The following is a 21,465-nucleotide window of genomic DNA, read 5'->3' as shown; positions in this document are numbered from 1 at the left end:
AGAGGGGGAGACAGAGGCAGGGTGCCCCGGGCCTGAAAGCTGCAGAGGTGTCAGAGGTAGAGACTTAATGACAAGCCCTGGGTCCACCTGCACAGATGAGCAGGGCTGGGAGGGAAATTGGAAAAGGGACACATTCATTTTTCAGCACAGTTCTCTCTCCTTACACACACCTTTTCTCTCAGTAAAGAGCTGGAGCCTGTCTCTGTTCTGCCTCTCACTCCATTTCTACAAAGGACCCCTGGAAAGAGGTTGTAAAGTTGGTAAAGAGGGGAAGGCATGGGGTTGCCTTCTCCACTGGGACTTGCAGCTGTCAACGCAGTTGCCTGGGGGACACCCAGCAAGTCCTGTGGGCTTGAGCTAGCTAGGGTGGGGGTGGGGAAGGGTCGAAGAAGCAAGAACAAGGCTGGGAGGCTGCAGGGTGCCCCACACTTGAGCAGGTACTCAGCCGGAACCCTAAGCCTCTGGAGCCCCAGGTTGGCCCCTCAGAGGAAGCCTAGCTGCAGCCCAGAAGACTTCTCAAGAACCCTCCCCACCCCAACACACACAGGGCTACAGGAACCCTCCCCATCCCAACACACACAGGGCTACGGGAACACTCTTCACCCCAACACACACAGGGCTACAGGAACCCTCTCTACCCATAGACACTCACGAAGCCCAGAGCTGTTAAGTCCTACACTGGAGATTGTGCCTGTAATCCCTGCAACTTTGGAGGCTGAGGCAGGAGGATTGCTTGAGCCCAGGAGATCGAGACCTGCCTGAGCAACATAGGGAGACCCCCCCATCTTTTAAATAAATAAATAAATAAATAAATAAATAAATAAATACTGCCACACCTTGTTCTCCTTCTCCTACTCCAAATCGGGACAGTGGGAGCGCTCAGCTGAACCTCTGGGCCAGGGAGAGGCTGAGTTGCCTCTGAGGTCAGCATCTTAGGGCACAATTCCATCCCTCACAGCCCCAACAAAACTCACATCTGTTCCAGAAGAGTGGCTACAGCTGGTCAGAGTTGTCTCAACACTGTTCTAAGAACCAGGGGCATACAGCCAACTCCTGGCACTAGGGAGAAAGCCGCTTCCTCCACCCCTCTGCTTGAGGAGGAGCTGGCGTTGGTATCCAGGAAATGCACACCTGTCCACACATAAACTGGAGGCTCCCTAATGTAACTACAATCAAATAACAATTATCCCGACCCCGACCCAGAGGTAAAATTGCTGGATCATATGGTAATTCCATGTTTAATTTTTTGAGGAATTGCCATGTCATTTTCCACAGGTGCTGTACTATTTATATTCCCACCAGCAATGCACAGGGGTTTCAATGCTGCACATTCTTGTCAAAACTTGCTATTTTCTGGATTTTTGTTTATTTGTTTTTGACAATAGCCATCCTACTTTACTAGGGCAATCACTTCTGAATGTGGTCAACACTCATAGTCTTCATTTCCTTAAGTTCTGCTCACTCCATCCGTCTCTCTAATCGGGCTCCCATCTGTATCAGTCTACTGACCTTGCCTTGCTGTGATGGTTAATGTGTCAACTTGAGTGGACCCTGTGGTTGCTCAGATTAAACATTGTTTTCTGTATCTGTGAGTGTTTCCAGATGAGATTAGCATTTGAATCAGTGGACTCCCTAAAGTAGATTGCCCTCCCCAGTGTGATTGGACATCATCTACTCACTTGAGGGCCTGAATAAAACAAAAGGCAGAGGAAAGAGGAATTTGTTGCTTTTTTTCCTGCCTTGCTGCTTGAGCTGGGTCATCCTGATGGCAGCAGCGGGCCATCTCTGTCCAACATATTCCATCTTTCCTTTATGGGCTCCTCTTCTCAGCCCACAGATGGTGCCATCAGCCTCTGACTGCCCTGGGAGCCTAAAGCCAGCTTGAGAGAGTTTTAAGGCCAGGCATGATGGCTCACGCCTGTAATCCCAGCATTTTGGGAGCCCAAGGTAGGAGGATCGCTTGAGCCCAGGAGTTTGAAACCAGCCTGGGCAACATGGCAAGACCTCATATCTTAAAAAAAAAAATTGAAAAAATTAGCCAACCGGGCGCAGTGGCTCACGCCTGTAATCCCAGCACTTTGGGAGGCTGAGGCGGGCAGATCACCTGAGGTCAGGAGTTCAAGACTAGCCTAGCCAACGTGGTGAAACACTGTCTCTACTAAAAAATACAAAAATTAGCCAGTCGTGGCTGTGGACGCCTGTAATCCCAGCTACTTGGGAGGCTGAGGCAAGGAGAATTGCTTGAACCCAGGAGGCAGAGGTTGCAGTGAGCCATGATGGTGCCACGGCACTCCAGCCTGGGTGACAGAGCAAGACTCTGTCTCAAAAAATCAAAAATAGAAATAAAAAAATTAGCCAGGCATGGTGGCACATGACTGTGATCCCAGGTACTTGGGAGGCTGAAGTAGGAGGATCACTCGAGCCCAGGAGATCAAGGCTGCAGTGAGCCGTGATCATGCCACTGCACTCCAGCCTGGGCAACCCTGTCTTTAAAAAAAGAGAGAGATAGAGGTTTAAGCTGAATGATGCTGTGATTACAGCCAACATTCTTATCTTCAACAGTATGGCTCTAATGTAGGCCCCCTCAGACATGACTGAAATCAAAGTCACCTCCTCATTGCCTAAAGGCATTTCCCAAATTCTGACTAGGTCACACTCTGCTAACTGCAAGGCCTAGTGCAGGGAAAGGTGGGACAACCAGCGGCTAGGAGAGACTTTTGGCACAGGCATCATATTCATGAAGCACCTACATTTTATACTTTTATTTTCAATTAAATTATACATAGATTCATTTGACGTTTTTTTTTTTTTTGAGATGGAGTTTCGCTCTTGATGCCCAGGCTGGAGTGCAGTGGCACAATCTCGGCTCACTGCAACCTCTGCTTCCCGGGTTCAAGTGATACTCCTGCCTCAGCCTCCGGAGTAGCTGAGATTACAGGTGCATGCCACCATGCCCAGCTAATTTTTGTATTTTTAGTAGAGACAGGGTTTCACCATGTTGGCCAGGCTGGTCTGGAACTCCTGACCTCAGGTGATCCACCCACCTCGGCCTCCCAAAGTGCTGGGATTACAGGTGTGAGCCACCATGCCAGGCCAATTCGTCTGACTTTTAAAAAACTGTTAAAAGGACGAATTTATTAAGGTACTATGAACTAAATGTTTGTGTCCCCCGCAAAATTCATATGTTGAAGCCTAAATCCCCAGTGTGATGGTATTTGGAGGGGAGGACCTTGGGGGGCAATTTGGTCATAAGGATAGACCCTCACAAATGGGATTATGCCCTTATAAAGAGACATGAGAGAGATGAGAGATGATCTGTCTCTGCTCTCTACCACATGAGAACACAGCGAGAAGGCAGCCATACACAAACCACAAAGTGGTTTCTTCCCAGACATCGAATCTGCTAATTCCTTGATCTTGGACTTCCCTGCCTCCAGAACTGTGAGAAATAAACATCTATTGTTTAAGGCACTCAGTCTATGGTAATTTGTTATAGCAGCCCAAACTGGCTAAGACACAAAGTAAGCATTTAAATTATACCATACTTAAAACACATTGTTGGCTGGGTGTGGTGGCTCACTCCTGTAATCCCAGCACTTTGGGAGGCCGAGGAGGGTGGATCACCTGAGGTCAGGAGTTCGAAACCAGCCTGGTCAACATGGTGAAACCCCATCTCTACTAAAAATACAAAAATTAGCTGGGCATAGTGGTGCACGCCTGTCACCCTAACTACTCGGGAGGCTGAGGCAGGAGAATTGCTTGAACCCGGGAGGTGGAGGTTGCAGTGAGCCAAGATCGCACCACTGCACTCTAGCCTGAATGACAGAAAAAAAAAAAAAAAAAAAAAAACACTGTTTTGGCGTTACATACTTTTTTTTTGAGACTCTGTCACTAAGGCTGGTGGGCAGTGGCACAATCTTGGCTCATTGCAGCCTAGACCTCCCAGGCTCAAGCAATCCTCCCAGCTCAGCCTCTCAAGTAGCTGGCACTATAGGCAAGTGTCACAGTGTCACTGGTCCTGGCAACACTTTTTTTTTTTTTTGAGATGGAGTCTAGCTCTGTTGCCCAGGCTGGAGTGCAGTGGCGCAATCTCGGCTCACTGCAACCTCCACCTCCTGAGCTCAAGTGATTCTCCTGCCTTAGCCTCCCGAGTAGCTGGGATTACAGGCATATGCCACCACGCCCAGCTAATTTTTAGTAGAAATGGGGTTTCACCATATTGGCCAGGCTGGTCTTGAACTCCTGACCCAAGCGATCCGCCCACCTCGGCCTCCCAAAGTGCTGGGATTACGGCATGAGCCACCACACCCAGCCCCGGCAACATTTTTTAAATGTGCCCTGGACCTTCAAATAAACAAAGGTGGCCTGGGCTCTGACAGCCTAAGAGAGGCCCTGACTGGCTGCCCCTCCTGAAAGTGCCCACCTCGGTGCTTCACTGTAATTGTCATGCTTCTGCTCCCTCCTCTGCCTGTTCTTCCTTTTCCCACCCCGTAAATTAAAGCCTTCCTTTCCTAAAATGCAGCCTCCACTCTCTGGCTCTTCATCTCCCATTATCTTGCCCACTGCCCCATGTCCACCAACCTTGCTAGGATGAATAATCTCCAAATTTCTATCTTCCAAAAAGACTTTCCTCCCTAGCCTAGGCGTGTATTTCCCAACTGTCTAAAGTTGGTTTTCTGAAAACACTCTTAGGCGGAGACCTGCGGGCAGGAATTGTATTGAGGAATGCTCTTGGGATCAACACAGTGGGGAGGGAAGAAACAAGGACTGCGCAGATGAAGTCACTGAATGGTCAGAACAAAAGCCCCAAACAACCTGAAATGCGCTCTGTAAACTGAGTGGCCTTCAGACATGCTTCTCCTTAAGCAAGGGGACCCGGCCTTTATACCCGTACTTTGGTCAGTCATTGGATGTTGATTGCCTGGGAAAGCAGTGCGACCTTGGGCCAGGTGGCTCTCTTCTGCTGAGGGCAAAGGCAGAGGGGCACTCAGCTGAGAGCCCTCAGCTACCAACACTCCTAGAAACAGGGCAATGAGTGCCTTATCTCTGAAAGGGGGATGTGGATGAAGTATCACATCATCTGCTACCAGCCACCTGCTGAGCATCTCCACTTGGAAGCCCTCGGGCATCTCAAACTCAACATGGCTGAGACTGAACTGAATCTGTTCCTTTTCTGTGTTATTTGATGGTATGACCAATCTCCTAGACTTGGTAGCTGAGTCAATTATCCTCAACAACTCCTTCTCCTTTACCCTGTATCCAACCAAGACTTCATCCCATAGAGGATATTAGGCTTTGTCTAAACTCCCTTGAATTCATCATTCTCATCTCCTCTTTCCCCACCACTGACCTGGCTCGGCCCTCACCACCTTGTTATGGCATCGTACTTCAATGACCATCCGACAGATTCAGTGGAAAGAGCCTCTTAGCACGGCACATGCAGAGCAGGTGCTACATGAACAGTCTGTTGGGATACTGTAAAAAAAAAAAAAAAAAAGAAAAAGTGTGTGATACTCAACCTCCTAGGAATTAGTAAAGAAGGAAGGATAATGATTTTAATAACAAATATTGTTAATTGTAATATATATAACACCATATAGTATGTTTTGTTAATTGTTATATCTATACGATCATGTCTACTTATTAATTTTATATTTATTACATTTGCAAGGATGTCTTTGGGAAAATGGTTTTACAGTATTTCTCAAGAGCCATAAAGACACTTTGATCTGGGAATTCTGAGAAACTATCCCAAATAAATAGTTTGAAATATGAGAAAAAATATGAACAAAGATGTTCATTCTAACATTATTCACTATAAGCAGCTTAAATATCTAATAATAGGGAATTAGTTAGATATTTAAGAATGGGTGGTTCAATGGAACATGATGAAACTATTAAAAATAATGGTTTCCATGCTATGTAACAGCATGGAAAATTATTGCAATGTTAAGTCAAAAAATTAGGATTAATCATGGTTATGCACTATAATTGCAACTACGTAAAAAGTATTATTAGGGAAAACAATCTGAAAGAAAATACACCAGCGTATTAAGAGTTGTATTAGAAAAAAAGAAAAGTCATCCCTGGTATCTTCAGCCCCGTTCCCACATGGTAATTTTTACCATTGGTCTTTCTTTCTCTGATATTAACAACAACGTCTTCTTAGTATGTAAAGCACTCTGGAAGTGCAGCTTCAAGATTCAGTCTTTTCGATCAGGTTGCTATCCGAAGCCCCTCTTATGATCAGAGTAATTCCATAACCCTGCTTCTCAAACTTGTAATTGGTGGCCTTATAGCATAACATATAATATATAATACAATATAATTATGCTATAATAAATGACATGCCTTAGTATTTCACTTCTTTTTGTTGCTAAATAACGTTCTATTGTATGATTTACCACATTTTTAAATCCATTCATCATTTGATGGACATTTGGGTCATTTCCATTTAGGCTATTATAAATAATTCTGCTATGACATTGCGTACAAATTTTTGCGTGAATACTGTATACGTTTTTGATTCTTTGGGGTATATACGTACTTAGGAATGGAAATGCTGGGTTGTATGGTAACTCTATGTTTAAACACTTGAGGAATTGCCAGGTTATTTTCCAAAGCAGCTGCACCATTTTACATTCCCACCGGCCAGTTATGAGAGCTCCAATTTCTCCACATCCTCACCAACACTTGTTATTATCTGTTCTTTTGATTATTAACATCCTTGTGGGTGTGAAGGAGTAGTTTGATTTGCATTTTTCTGATGGCTAATGATGTTCACCATTGTTCCTTTTTTTTTTTTTTGTGAGACAGAGTCTCGCTCTCTCACCCAGGCTGGAGTGCAGTGGTGCAATAACAGCTCGCTGCAGACTCAAACTCCTGAGCTTGAACAATCCTCTCACCTCAGCCTCCCAAAGTCAGGATTACAGGCATGAGCCACTACACCACTATTATTCATTTTTAACCCAAACCAGTTTTTTATTTTAACAAAATAAGGTTGAAATGTTCCCATTATAAAAGTAATTATTGCATATTATTCTGTATTTGGGGGAAAAAAAATCCAAAAGACTTAAAAAAAATTTAAGCCACACCCAAATAGCACCATCTAGAGCTAACTACTATAAACATTTCAGTGTATTTCCTTCTAATGTGTTTTTTTTTTCCTATCCTTTCTAGGATACGGTTGAGGTCATGTGACATTTGCAATTTTGCTTCTGGCTTTTTCACTTCATATAATAAAATAGGAATTCCCCAACCTTTTCCTGAACATTACTGGATATAACAATTTCCTTAGCCATTCCCTTATGAATGGATGCTTGGTTATGTCCAGCTGTATTTAATATAGTGAATAATGCAGTAACATGGTGCTTTGATATTGCTCTTTAATGTCTGTGTTCCATTTGTCCAATAAGGCTCAGATCTTTGAAGAATCTGTCTTTTCTTCCCTTTCCATCCACCTACATCTTTCCAGGGTGGTGCCCAGTCCAGAGTAGACTCATTTAAGTCCTTATTATGGCCCTATTCTGAGCACTTGACACATAGCAAAGCATTTAATCCTCACAGCTTCCCTGTGAGGTAGGTAATATTATTACCATCCCTTTTGTCCAAGGTCATTGGCTAGTAATGATGCAGAGGCAGAATTTGAATCCAGGTAGCCTGGATCCAGAGTCTGAATGCTGAACCATCAGTCATCTTGCTTTCCTGTCATGCTAGTGGTGGAGGGAATTAAAAATGAGACAGCCAGCCATCCCAGCTCTGTGGGCGGATTGCTCCCATGTTCAAAACCTGTCTTCTAAGCTTCATCCTTCATTTGAAAATGGATAAGGGAAGTGATATGGTTTGGCTGTGTCCCCACCCAAATCTCATCTTGAATTCCCACGTGTTGTGAGAGGGACCCAGTGGGAGGTAATTGAATCATGGGGGCAGGTCTTTCCCATGCTGTTCTCATGATAGTGAATAAGTCTCACAAGATCTAATGGTTTTATAAGGGGGAATCTCCCTGCACAAGCTCTCTTTTTGCCTGCTGCCATCCATGTAAGATGTGACTTGCTCCTCCTTGCCTTCTGCCATGATTGTGAGGCATCCACAGCCATGTGGAACTGTAAGTCCGTTAAACCTCTTTCTTTTGTAAATTACCCAGTCTCCTGTATGTCTTTATCAGCAGTGCCAAAACAAACTAATACAGGAACTGATAAAGTCAGAAAAGCTGGGGAGTACAGGGAAAGTGATTCAGCTTCAACCCACAAGATTGGAGCTTCCAACTGTCCCCAGCCTTGCACAGTCCTCTTTCCCTGCACAGCACCAGAGAGTTGTTTCTCAAATGCAAATCTGATCCTGTCACCTTCCTGCAAGGATGTCTGTCGCACTCAGGATAAAATCCCCAAACCCATAACTGGCATGCAAGGTCATCGCTCACCCTGTCTCTCTACTCTTGGCCTGACTTCTCTCTGCCTCAGTTCTTTCAGGTCCTGCAAACCCCACCACTCTGTTTCATCTCTGTACCTGTTGTATCTTGGCCTGGAAAGCTTTTCCCTACCTCACCCCTGCTCACTGTCCTTTGGCCCTGCTCACCCTAAGTCTCTGTTTAAACACTCCTGTCTTCGGCCGGGTGCGGTGGCTCATGCTTGTAATCCCAGCACTTTGGGAGGCCAAGGTGGGCGGATCACGAGGTCAGGAGATCGAGACCACGGTGAAACCCCGTCTCTACTAAAAATACAAAAAATTAGCCAGGCATGGTGGCAGGCTCCTGTAGTTCCAGCTACTCGGAGAGGCTGAGGCAGGAGAATGGTATGAACCCGGGAGGCAGAGCTTGCAGTGAGCCGAGATCGCACCACTGCACTCTAGCCTGGGTGACAGAGTGAGACTCTGTCTCAAAAAAAAAAAAAAACAACACACACTCCTGTCTTCTATCTAGAAAGTCTTCTTCAAAGCCCTTAATTGGATCGTGTTCCCTGGTTAAACACATACCTTTCTCTTGACATGAATTACATTTTGTAATTGCTTTTCTTTAAAAAAAAATTTTTTTTTATTATGGAAAAATTCAAACATAAGAAAAAAAAGAAGAGTATTCTAATCACCCAACTTCAACAATTATCAACCCACAGCCAATCTGGTTTCACCTAACCCCCCATCTACTTCCCTCCTCCTGTCTTATTTTTAAACAATAAAACAGATCGTTTTATTTAATCTGTAAATGTTTTATTTAGCAAGTTTCTTTAAACGATAAGGACTTTTAAAATCATAGTTACAATATCATTATCACGCTTTTAAAAGGCCAATTATACTTGTTTTTTTCTTTTTCAACTTTTTATTTTGAAAAATTTAAAACTTACAGAAAAGTTGCAAACTATCTGAGACTAAGTTGCATATGTTATGATCTTTTATCCTTAAACATTTCCACATATATTTCCCCAAAACAAGGAAATTATTTGATATAACCAAAATATAGTGATCACATTCAGAAAATTTAAGGTTGATACAATAAAATATCTACAATACTATCCATATTCAAATTTTGCCATATGTCCCAATGATGTCCTTTACAACAGGTGTCCCCAACACTGGGCCATGGACTGTATAGGTCAGTGACCTGTTAGGAACCAAGCTGCACAGCAGCTCCGCCTCCTGTTAGATCAGCAGCAGCATTAGATTCTCCTAGAGGCGCGAACTCTATTGTGAACTGCACATGTGAGGGATCTAGGTTGTGTGCTCCTTATGAGAAAGTAATGCCTGATCTTGAGGTAGAACAGTTCCTTCCAAAACCAAAAATTCCTCCCCCAGTCCGTTGAAAAACTGTCTTCTACAAATACAGTCCCTGGTGCCAAAAAGGTTGGGAACCACAGTTTCGCAGAAATTTTTTCTTTTTTTGAGACGGGGTCTCACTCTGTCACCCAGGCTGGAGTGCAGTGGTGTGATCATAGCTCACTGTAGCCTTTACCTCCCAGGCTCAAGTGATCCTTCCAGCTCAGCCTTCTGGGTAGCTGGGACTACAGGCACATGCTACCACATCCAGCTAATCAAAAAAAAAAAAATTATTATTTTTTGTAGATATAGAGTCTTGCTATGTTGCCAGGGCTGGTCTCAAACTCCTGGGCTCAAATGATCATACTGCCTTGGTCTCCCAAAGTGCTAGGATTACAGGTATGAGCCACCGCGCCCAGCTCTTCACAGAAATATTTTTCCAATCCTCCAGTATCCAATCCAGAATCATGCACTGCATTTAGTTGTCCTGTCTCTCTCTCTCTCTCTTTTTGGAGACAGGATCTCGCTCTGTCACCTGGACTAAAGTGCTAGGCTTAAGTGAACCTCCACCTCAGCTTCCCAAGTAGCTGGGACTACAGGTGCAGGCACCAGACCTGGATAATTATTTTTATTTTTGTAGAGACAAGGTCTTGCCATGTTGCCCAGGCTGGTTTCGAACCCCTGGCTTCAAGTGATCCTGCTGCCTCGGCCTCTCGAAGTGCTGGGATTACAGGCGTGAGCTACCACACCCAGCCTCCTGTCTCTTTAGTGCCCTGTAATCTAGAACAGTTCATTCCTCTTTCATGGCGTTGATATTTCTGAAGAGCACCTGCCAACCCTGAATTTAGGCTTTGCCTGATGGTCTCCTCCTGGTTCTGCATTCCTCAGGTTCCGCATCATGGGCAGGAGTGGTACCTAGGGGAGTCTTCAAGGCTGCATTGGGAGGCAGATGTCCATTGCTCCATCATGATGAAGCTGATTGCTTAAGGTGTCCTATAATTGCTTTTTAAATTTCAAATGATCTGGGGCTTTTTTTCTGCTAGACTGTGAGCTTGATGAGGGCAGAAGTCATGTCTGTTATCTCCATCTTTGTATCCCTCAAGCATAGCAAGTTTAAACTGGAAAATCGAACCTGCAAATGCATATGCCGGCTAATGCCTCTCCCTTTATTCAGCCTCACAGCAGCCCCGGGAAGGACTAACCGAGATCTCAGATGGGGGAAAGGAGGCTCAGAAAGGGGCAGGCTCCCTAACAGCGCTGTTTTCCCAAACTTTTCCTGCCTGGGCTGTTTCCTCCCTTCTAAGACTCTCCCTTTGGATGGCACCTGGGAAAAACCTCCTCACCACCACCCCCTCCCCCGACTTCCCCCCGAAGTAATGGTTTCAAGGGAAACAAATTCCAGAAAGAAGGAAAGCAAAGCGCATTAGCTGTCCAGAGCCTAGGGGCTGGGGGAGAGGGGGGGAGGCCCTATTTGCATTTTTCCCATTAACAAGCTGGAGTTGAGCTAGCTTGCCTGGGGAGATCATTTGAGAGGAAAATTTTTGCATATTTTATTTAAAAGCACGCTGCGTTAGGCGGGTAATAATGCAGAGTGTGGCGATTAGGTGAGGCCTGCAGGGGGCGGGGGTGGGGTCCTTTCCCTCCCTTACCTCTACTAACCCACCCTGGAAACTCCCCTCAATCCTGGGAACCAGCCTCCCTAAAGGAACAGCCCTTTGGCCTCAGAGGCAGGTTGAGACTCCAGCCTCAGTAATTCCACTCTTTCTTGCTAAGACAGCCAGAGAGATAGGACGAACTGCCCTGGGCAGGAAGAAGGACAGAAGGGGGTGGGACAATAGAACAAGGACCAGTGTCCAAAGCTGGGACTCTAGCCCTGTGGTTCTAAGTGGTGGGGGTGGCCATGCGGGGAAGTGTAGGGAGATACTACCCCTATAGGGGGCTTTTAAATCAGTGAAAGAGATGTTTTGGTTTTCTCAATAATTAGGTAGGCAGTGCTATTATTAGTACTTCCTGTCTAGGGGACAGCGATGCTAATTGGGACCTTCCATTGCCCAGGAAGGCTCACTCAGAGAATTATCCAAATGCCAAAGGCACTCCCATTGGGCCAACCCTTCCTGTACAAGTGCAGGTGTGCATGCACACACACACATACGCGCACACACACACTCACAAATCAGACCTTTCCTTTAAGCCCTGCCATTCTGTGTTACCACGGACTTAACAGAGTCCTGGATGGTCAAATAGTTGAACAAACAGGGTCCCTGCTTCATCACAGGCTGTTAAGTTTGTGCAATTCATTTATCCTCTCTGAGTCTCTATTTCCCAATTTATAAAATAGACATATTGGCTGAGTATGATGGTGCATGGCTGTAATCCCAGCACTTTGGGAGGCCCAGGCAGGATTGCTTGAGCCCAGGAGTTCAAGACCAGCCTGGGCAACATGGCAAAACCTTGTCTCTACAAAAAAATACAAAAATTAGCCGGGCATGGTGGGGCACTCCTGCGGTCCCAGCTACTCGGGAGGCTGAGGTGGGAGGATCACTTGAGCCCAAGAGATTGATCCCAGGCTGAGGTGGGAGGATTGCTTGAGCCCAGGAGGTTGAGTCTGCAGTGAGCTGTGATGGTGCCACTGCACTCCAGCCTAGGTGACAGAGTAAGACTCTGTCTCAAAAAATAAATAAAAATAAAATGAAATAAAATAGACATGTCAATGCCTACCTCTCAGGATAGCCTCTACAAAACAATGGGATAATAGAGGGAAAGGGGTTTATACACCTTAAAACTAGAGCACACGGCCGGGCGCAATGGCTCACTCCTGTAATCCCAGTATTTTGGGAGCTGACGCGGGCAAATCACTTGAGGCCAGGAGTTTGAGACCAGCCTGGCCAACATAGCAAAATCCTGTCTCTACTAAAAATACAAAAATTAGCCAGGTGTGGCGGTATGTGACTGTAATCCCAGCTACTCAGCAGGCTGAGGCAGGAGAATCACTTGAACCCGAGAGGTGGAGGTTGCACTCCAGCCTAGGCGACAGAGCGAGACTCCATCCCCCCCCAAAAAAAACAACCAAAAAAACAAAACAAACAAACAAACAAAACAAAACAAAAACTAGTGCACACATAGGGGATGTTATTAGAATGGGGAGCAGAGCCTTACACTGCTGGTTTAGTAAGGGGCTCCTGAGGGTAGCTGTCCTCTGTGAGAGGTTTATAAGGCCATGGTGACCCCAACCATTCCTGCCTCACTGGGTGAGGGGCTCATATTCACAAGGTCAGCTTCCACAGTTAATGCTGTTTGACCATGGCCACACATTCTCCACTGAAAAATGGGGTTGCACCTACTTTATACCAAAAACCAGAAGTGAAATTAATTTGGAAAATGTTAAATATGATGAAGAGGCAAGGTACTAGAAAACTCCATAACGTAATTTGTCATTTCCAGATGAACCCAAAGAGTCTCCCATTCTCCTCCTGCTGCCTTAGTCTTCTGTCTGTTAGATGGTTACATATTCACTCTAACTTCTCCATCCCAAAACGCGTATGTGCGTGAGCCCACACGCAGACACACAAGCTAGAAAGTCCCATTAGGAATTAGGGGAGTATCTTAGTTTCTCACGTGAAAGAAGTTTTATGGCGGCCTCGGTGGCCCACACCTGTAATCCCAGCATTTTGGGAGGCTGAGGCGGGCAGATCACTTGAGGCCAGGAGTTTGAGACCAGCCTGACCAAGATGGCAAAACCTTGTCTCAGTATACTAAGAAGACAAAAATTAGCCAAAAATTAGCCAGGCATGGTGGCACATGCCTGTAATCTCAACTACTTGAGAGGCTGAGGCACGAGAATCGCTTGAACTGGGGAGGCAGAGGTTGCAGTGAGCTGAGATTATGCCACTGCATACCAGCCTGGGCAACAGAGTGAGACTGTGCCTCAAAAAATAAATTAATAAATAAATTAATAAATAAAATAATAAAATAACTTTCATTATGGAGATCAACACAGTGATTGTACCTAAGGCATGCAGGGAGTGGGAGCATCAAGGAAGTCTATTCAGAAGGATCTGCTTCTATCTGGTTGAGTATGGGGGTAGGAATAAATTCAGGCTAGGGTGGTTTGTGAGTCCTGGAAAGCTGTATGAGGATTTTACACACCCCAGGCACAGGAAGCAGAATAGGTAGCAGCTGTTAGCTATTCTGGGGGAGTGTGGAAACAGTAGTGTGTCTGTCCTCTCAGAAATGGAACTCACCTACAGCAACTTCAGTTTACTCACCTGTAAAATAGGACAATGGAGAAACCACCTCATGGGAAGTTTGCGAGGGTGAAACAGGAAGGCCCTGACACATGTTGTCAATTTTTGTCTTATCCCGTATCCCTTAGCTGCCCCTGTCTCCACTTCATTCCCATCCGCTTCTCCATTCTCAGTTCCCATTCCCATCACATCTTCCTCCCATCCTGTCCTAGAGCATTCTAGGAATGCTCACAATGGCTTTTGGGAGATAAAAGAGGGAATCTAGAGGCAGGACTTCCTGTGGAAAATACTGCCAATTTTGTTAACATAAGCAACTTTTACTTTCTTTTAAATTATTAATAATCACAATAATAAAGATTACCATTTCAGTGGCCTCCATCAAAATTAGTTTCAAAAGAGCACAACAGGGCCAGGTGCAGTGACTCACTCCTGTAATCCCAGCACTTTGGGAGGCCAAGGTAGTAGGATCCCTTGAGGCCAGGAGTTCAAGACCAGCCTAGGCAACAAAACAAGACTCTCATCTCTACAAAAAAAAAAAAAAAAAAATTAGCTGGGTGTGTGGCACCTGCCTGTAGTCCCATCTACCCAGGACCCAGGAGGCTGAGGCAGAAGGATCACCTGAGCCCAGGAGTTCAAGGTTGCAGTGAGCCATGATTGCACCACTGCACTGCACTCCAGCCTGGGCAACAGTGAGACCCTCTTTTTTTTTTTTGAGAAGGAGTCTTACTCTGTCACCCAGGCTGGAGTGCAATGGCACAATCTCGGCTCACTGCAACCTCCACCTCCCAGGTTCAAGCGATTCTCCTGCCTCAGCCTCCTGAGTAGCTGGGATTACAGGCGCGTGCCACCACGCCTGGCAATTTTTGTATTTTTAGTAGAGATGGGGTTTCACCATGTTGGCCAGGCTGGTCTCGAACTCCTGAGCTCAGGTGATCTGCCCACCTTGGCCTCCCAAAGTGCTAGAATTACAGGCGTGAGCCACTACGCCCGGCCTGAAACCCTGTCTTAAAACAAACAAACAAACAAAAGCACAAAAGAGCACAAACACTGTTTAGAGAACAAATGGTCAATTATTGAAATAAAAATATTTGCTCCTAGAGTGAAAAAAAATCAAGAAAAAAAACAAAAAACAACACATTTGGTAGTAAAATATTTTGCAATTTACAAAGCAATTTCGAGAGCATTATTTATTTAATACTCACATTGCTTCTGTAAAGTAGATGATACTTGCTTTCATTACCCCCTTCTTTCTTATGTGTGCGTGCACGTGCCAGAGTCTCGCTCTGTCGCCCAGGCAGGAGTGCAGTGGCACAATCCTGGCTCTCTGTAACAACCATCTCCCGAGTTCAAGCGATTCTCCTGCCTCAGCCTCCCAAGTAGCTGGGATTACAGGCCTGCACCACCACGCCCGGCTAATTTTTGTATTTTTAGTAGACACGGGGTTTCGCCATGTTGGCCAGACTGGTCCCGAACTCCTGAGCTCAAGTGATCTGCCTGCCTCAGCCTCCCAAAGTGCTGGAATTACAGGCGTAAACGACCGCTCCCCGCCACGAAGGCTCTTAAGGAAAGTCTTTGTGGATTTGTGAAACATCAGACCTTGGGGAAGGCTGTGCCAGCAGGGACGCAGGAAGCAGCCAGCAAAGCCCTTGCAAGCCAAGCTGAGCAACTTAAGCCCCTGGAGAGCCTTGGAAAGATCTTAAATTGGAGGAGGGATAGGGCCATATTTGCTTTTCAGAAGCCCACTCTAGAGTACTGTGTCCCGTGGATGGGAGGGGGTCAGACAGGAACCGTTCCACTTGTCCAGATGAGATTTGGCGGTGGCCTGAGGCAAGAGGGCATGAACAGGAGAGGGGCTGGGAGGCAGATGGGACAGAGCTTAGCCCTTGACTGGCACGGAGTGAGGTGGGAGGGCCTGAGGCTCGCCTCACTTCAGGTGATGAGCAGACTGAGCAGGTTGTGGCTGGGGAGAATACGAGCTCGGCTTCCAACATGGGAAGCCTGAGGTGCTTGCGGGTGACGTGGGTGGAGCTGTCCAGTGGGCGGGAGGATGTGCTGCAGGTTGGGCGGAAGGCAAAGCCCCTGCTGCAGACGGAGGTTTGGGAGCCCCGAGAGTGAGTGAGAACTGAGGCCCCAGGGTGGAGGAGATCCCAGGAGTGTGGAGGGAAGCGGTCCCACGACAGCCCAGGGAGACATCAAGGTCTAGGGAGCGGTCCTCACCCTGAGAGCTGTCACTGAATGTTGGGGGCCGGTGCTAACTCGCACCACTCAAGAACACACCCACAAACCCAGTCCCATCACCAGGTTCCCACCCCAACCCCCTACCCCCTGCAGCCCTCTCCTCCGTGGTCCCACCCCGCCCTGCAGACCCGGGTTAATCCTCCCCTCCCCGCTTTGTGCGCCCTCGCGCCGGAGGCCAAAGCCCTGGGCGGCGCGAGTGCTCCGGGCAGCTGAGGTGGCGGGGCGGGGGCCGCGGGGGAGGAGACACAAAAGGGGGAGGGGCCCGGGCTGCAGCTGCCCCGGACCCGCGGGGACAAAGGGCCTGCTGGCGGGCCGGCCCCAGCCGTTTTCATGCTTGTTGGGATTAGGGGCAGTAAAGGGCGCTCGGGACTGTGCGGATCAACAGTCGGTGCGGGGCGGCGCGTGGGGCGGGCTCGGCCCCGCCCGCCCCTGCTTTGTGCGCAGCCCCCAGCCCGCGCCACTCGAGGCGCCGCGGGGCTCCGGGGAGGCCGCCCCTTTGTCTGCGCCTTTCGGGGACGAGCCCCGCCCGGGGAGCGCCGAGCACCAGCTGAGCGCCGCGCTCCCGCCCGCTACCTCTTTCCCGGCGCGGAGGCCTGGAGCCCCCTCCTGGGGCGAGGTCGCGGCCCCCCGCCACGCCCGAGCCCCTCGGACGGCTCCCATTCCACAGCCCGAGCCCCCTTTCATTCACCGTGAGGAGGCCCTCGGGGAACCCAGCCCTCCCCCGGCAGCGACATCTAAGACCTTAGCAGGATGCACGCACCCCCCTTTCTCCAAAGCCACCGTCTCCCCCTCCCGCCAGTCTCCACCCGACGAATCTCTTCTCAAATCTATGGGTGATAAATGAGAATGGAGCGATTAGGGGATCGACTGGTTTAGAGCCTACGGGTTGGGGGCAGGAGTAGGGCTGGGAGGAGTGGGGATCTGGGCAAGGATAAGGTTCGGTTGGAGAAGCTTACAGGGTTGGAGTGGAGATGCAGCCGCATTTCTGGCAGTCTGGTGCCAGGGCTGGGGTGCGGAAACCTCCCCAGGGTGGGTCCAGTCATTTCTGCCAGGGGTGGGGAGGAGGAGGGAGTATGTATGTGGCTCTATGTCCCGGAGGGTGCATTTGTGAGTGTGAACGAATCATGGTGCATGTGTATGTGTGTGAACGGGTGTGGGGGCTGGTGCCTGAGTGTCTCAGGTGCCTGGTGGGCGTGAGTACGTATACCAGTGTGGATTTGAGGTCTGGCTCAGATCCCAGAACATCCCCATCTCAGGCTCCTCTTCTCACCACCTGCATCCTTTAAACTCCTGGGCCTGGGATTCCAGGCCCTTTAGCAATGCTTTTTGATATAGAGGTAGGAGATGCTCCACGCATCTCCTACCTCTGAGGGCCTTCTTGTCCTCTCCTAGTCAGATAAAAACAATTAACACTTGTGGACTACTTCTGTGAGCCAGGCAGGCTCAGGTCTAAGCCCTTAACATCTGTTAACTTATTTAACTCTCAAGTAACCCTGTAAGAGAAGTACTCCCATTGTTCCCATTCTACAGTGGAGAAAAGTGAGGCACAACTAATAAATGGAGGATCCAAGACACCTGGATCCACTCTGCACTAGAAATCACTGTCCTCTGTTGCCTCCACTTCTACTGGGTCTCCAGGCTCCTCTTCCTCCAGGAAGCCTTCCTTGACCAGGCCCTTACAGATCTCGCCTCTCTCCTGTTCCTGTCACCTGTTCATGCTGTGAGTAGGAGCAAACCTACCTACACAGGGTTTCCGGTGAGGCTTGAAGGCTAAGAGAGGCAGGTAGACAGGTCACAGGCTGCCACCAGGGGGCATTCAGTCTCCTTAGAGAGCCATTATACAGAGCCCTAACAAGCCAGATCCCCCACCGGGGAGCCTGCCTTTGATATTCTGAAGCCTTCTTCTGCAGTCTTCTAATGCTTTACCCTCTTACCCAGTTCCCAGTTCATTTTCTGCCTCCCTGCACTCAGGCTTTAACCCCATCTACTCTGACCATACTTGATGGGGCTGACCTAGTTGGTGTCCCTGGAGAGCAAGCAAGTTCTCAGTGGACCCAGCCTCATAGGCCTCTCTGCTAATCCCTTCCATGCTTTCCGTCCTGTACCTGCAGCCTACTCAGGCCTCTGCTGTGTGCCCTGACCGTGTTGGTCTCTGGGTCTCTGCTCCAATCTCATCCCTATGTCTCCTAAGCAAGACGACTCATGTCGCACCCAAAACCTAGGTTCGACTTCCTTGGGATTTTATTCTGGTGAGAGAGGTCAAGGGGTGGAGGTAGCTGACTGGCCAAACTCCTACCAAGTGCATGAACCTTTCCTACTCTCCTCACTGTCCCAGGGACTAAGGAATCCCCACCCCAGTGACTTTTTTTTTTTTTTTTTTTTTTTGAGACAATCTCACTCTGTCACCCAGGCTGGAGTGCAGCAGCACGATCTCGGCTCACTGCAACCTCCGCCTCCCAGGTTCAAGCAATTCTGCCTCAGCCTCCTGAGTAGCTGGGATTACAGGCATGTACCACCATGCCCAGCTAATTTTTGTATTTTTCATAGAGACAGGGTCTCACCATGTTGGCCAAGCTGGTCTTGAACTCCTGACCTCAAATGATCACCCACCACGGCCTCGCAAAGTGCTGGGATTATAGGCATGAGCCACCGCGCCTGGCCCAATGACTTTAAGACAACACCCACATATAGAAGTCCCTGACTGAAAACTAGACAGACAGCCAGTCCTGCATTACCCTCTCCTAGGTTACGAGTGTCTTGCGCATTAGGCTTTTGGGGTCTTTTTGTGGGAGAGGGGGTTGAGACAGGGTCTTGCTCTCTCACCCAGGCTTCAGTGCAGTGGTGGGATCATAGCTCGCTGCAGCTTCAAATTCCTGGGCTGAAGTGATCCTCCAGCCTCAGGCTCCTGAATGGCTAGGACTGCAGGCATGTACCACCATGACTGACTAATTTTTTTTCCCTTTTTGTAGGGATGGAGTCTCAAACTCTTGGCTCAAGCCATCCTACTGCCTCAGTCTCCCAAAGTGTTGGGATTACAAGCATGAGCCACTGTGCCCAGCCTGCATTAGGCCTTTGGATGCAAGTCTCCTCTACCTGTGCACACCACAGCTGCTCAAAGACAAGAGCAGGCTCCTCAGGGCCTCATGCAGGGGAGGCACACAGTCTTCTTAATCCATACAGAGCATCTTCACGTCCATTTCCTCATTCAGCCCTTATAGTGGCCACAGGTGAGGAAACTGAGTCTAGAGAGTGTAGCTCAGGTCTGCCCATGGGAGGTACTGTGGTCACCTTAGCACTTCCCATGATTAGGCCTTGTGGCCAGTGGACCTGATGGAGAACCACAATTCTTGGCTGAGTTGCTTCAGCCACTGGAGTCCTGCCTCCGTTTTCCTGCCCCAAACTCTGCCGTCCTAGCTGTGGCTCTGTTCTTGCCAGTCTCCTTCCCAAACCCATCACCCCCCAGGGAGTCTCTGACCTTCAGTGACTGGCAGGGGTCCTGTAAACCTACAATTTACCACACATTCCCTTGGTCTCACCTTCTTCTTTTTCTCAGCTCAGAGAGTTCTTTTCTGGAAAGGAATATTAGGCAGCTTTATTTTTTAAAATCCCCTTCCCCTTTAAAGATGACATTCAAATTTTAGATTCAGCCAGGCGCGATGGCTCACGCCTGTAATCCCAGCAGGTTGGGAGGCTGAGGCGGATCACTTGAGGCCAGGCATTAGAGACCAGCCTGGCCAACATGCTGAAACCCCGTCTTTACCAAAAATACAAAAAAATTAGCCTGGTGTGGTGGTGCATACCTGTAATCCCAGCTACATGGGAGGCTGAGGCACGAGAATTGCTCAATCCCGGGAGGCGGAGGTTGCAGTGAGCCAGGATCACACCACTACACTCCAGCCTGGGCGACAGAGCCAGACCCTGTCTCAAAAAAAAAAAAAATTTTTTTTTAGATTCAAATTTCACAAGAAAAAATGTTTTTCTATGAAAAAGTTGTATGTACCAAAAAAGTATGATTTATAATAATCATAAGTCATTAACGTAATTTACTATGTGTCAGGTACAGTTCTAAGTCTTCTATATATTACATATTTATTTAATCCTTGCAGCAACCCTGCAAAGTAGTTATTACTATTGTCCCAATTTGAAGATGAGGAAACTAAAGCACAGAAAAGCTAATTGACTTGCCCAAGGTCACAGAAACATAAAACAATGGGGACAAGGTCCAAATCCAGGGTGTCTGGCTTCGGGGTCTCTGTCCTTCACCAGGGGCTGTGCTCAAAAGAGCCCTCACACATTCAGAAAAGGGGCTCCTGGCCGGGCACGATGGCTCATGTCTGTAATCCCAGCACTTTGGGAGGCTGAGGTGGGCCTGAGGTCAGGAGTTTGAGACCAGCCTGGGCAACAGAGTGAGACTGTCTCCAAAAAAAAAAAAAGGCTCCTTATAAAAATTCACCCTCTTATGCTCTGAAGGTTTGACAGACGTCTCATTGACAGAAATCTCCATTCAAATTTAGCCTTAGCCCTTTGCCAAAACATCTCTTAGTAAGTGGAATTTGTTAAAATTGGTTCAATACTATTTCTGTTTAAGTGTCAAGTGTGGAGATGACAAGAATTATTAACTGTTTCAGTGAGAAGTATACTTTGTGAGATTTAAAATAAATATGTTGCCAGGCGCGGTGGCTCACGCTTGTAATCCCAGTACTTTGGGAGGCTGAGGCAGGCAGATCACGAGGTCAGGAGATTGAGACCACGGTGAAACCCCGTCTCTACTAAAAATACAAAAAAATTAGCTGGGCGCAGTGGTGGGCACCTGTAGTCCCAGCTACTCGGGAGGCCGAGGCAGGAGAATGGTGTGAACCCGGAAGGCGGAGCTTGCAGTGAGCCGAGACTGCGCCACTGCACTCCAGCCTGGGCGACAGAGCGAGACTCTGTCTCAAAAAATAATAATAATAAAAATAAAATAAAATAAAAATGTTGGCCAGGCGCAGTGGCTCACACCTATAATCCCAGCACTTTGGGAGGCTCAGGTGGAAGGATGGCTTGAAGCCAGGAGTTTGAGACCAGCCTGGGCAATAGAGCAAGAAGCCATCACTACAAAAAAACTTAAGAATTAGCCGGGTGTGGTGGTGCATGCCTGTAGTCCCAGCTACTCAGGGGCTAAGGTGCGGAGGATCACTTGAGCCCAGAAGTTCAAGGGTACAGTGAGCTATGACTGCACCACTACGCTCTAGCTTGGGCG

The 21,465-nt window shown here is 47.8% G+C and overlaps 1 long non-coding RNA gene across 1 annotated transcript in view; it reads left to right on the top strand.

Moving 5' to 3' along the window:
• LOC129468903 (uncharacterized) overlaps positions 1–21,465 on the top strand; it is a 90,218-nt gene that overhangs the window by 42,268 nt on the left and 26,485 nt on the right. The window lies entirely within an intron of this gene.

This window comes from Symphalangus syndactylus, chromosome 12 (assembly GCF_028878055.3).
Source record: "Symphalangus syndactylus isolate Jambi chromosome 12, NHGRI_mSymSyn1-v2.1_pri, whole genome shotgun sequence".
Taxonomy (NCBI): Eukaryota; Metazoa; Chordata; class Mammalia; order Primates; family Hylobatidae; genus Symphalangus; species Symphalangus syndactylus.
This window is presented reverse-complemented; position numbering and strand designations above follow the sequence as displayed.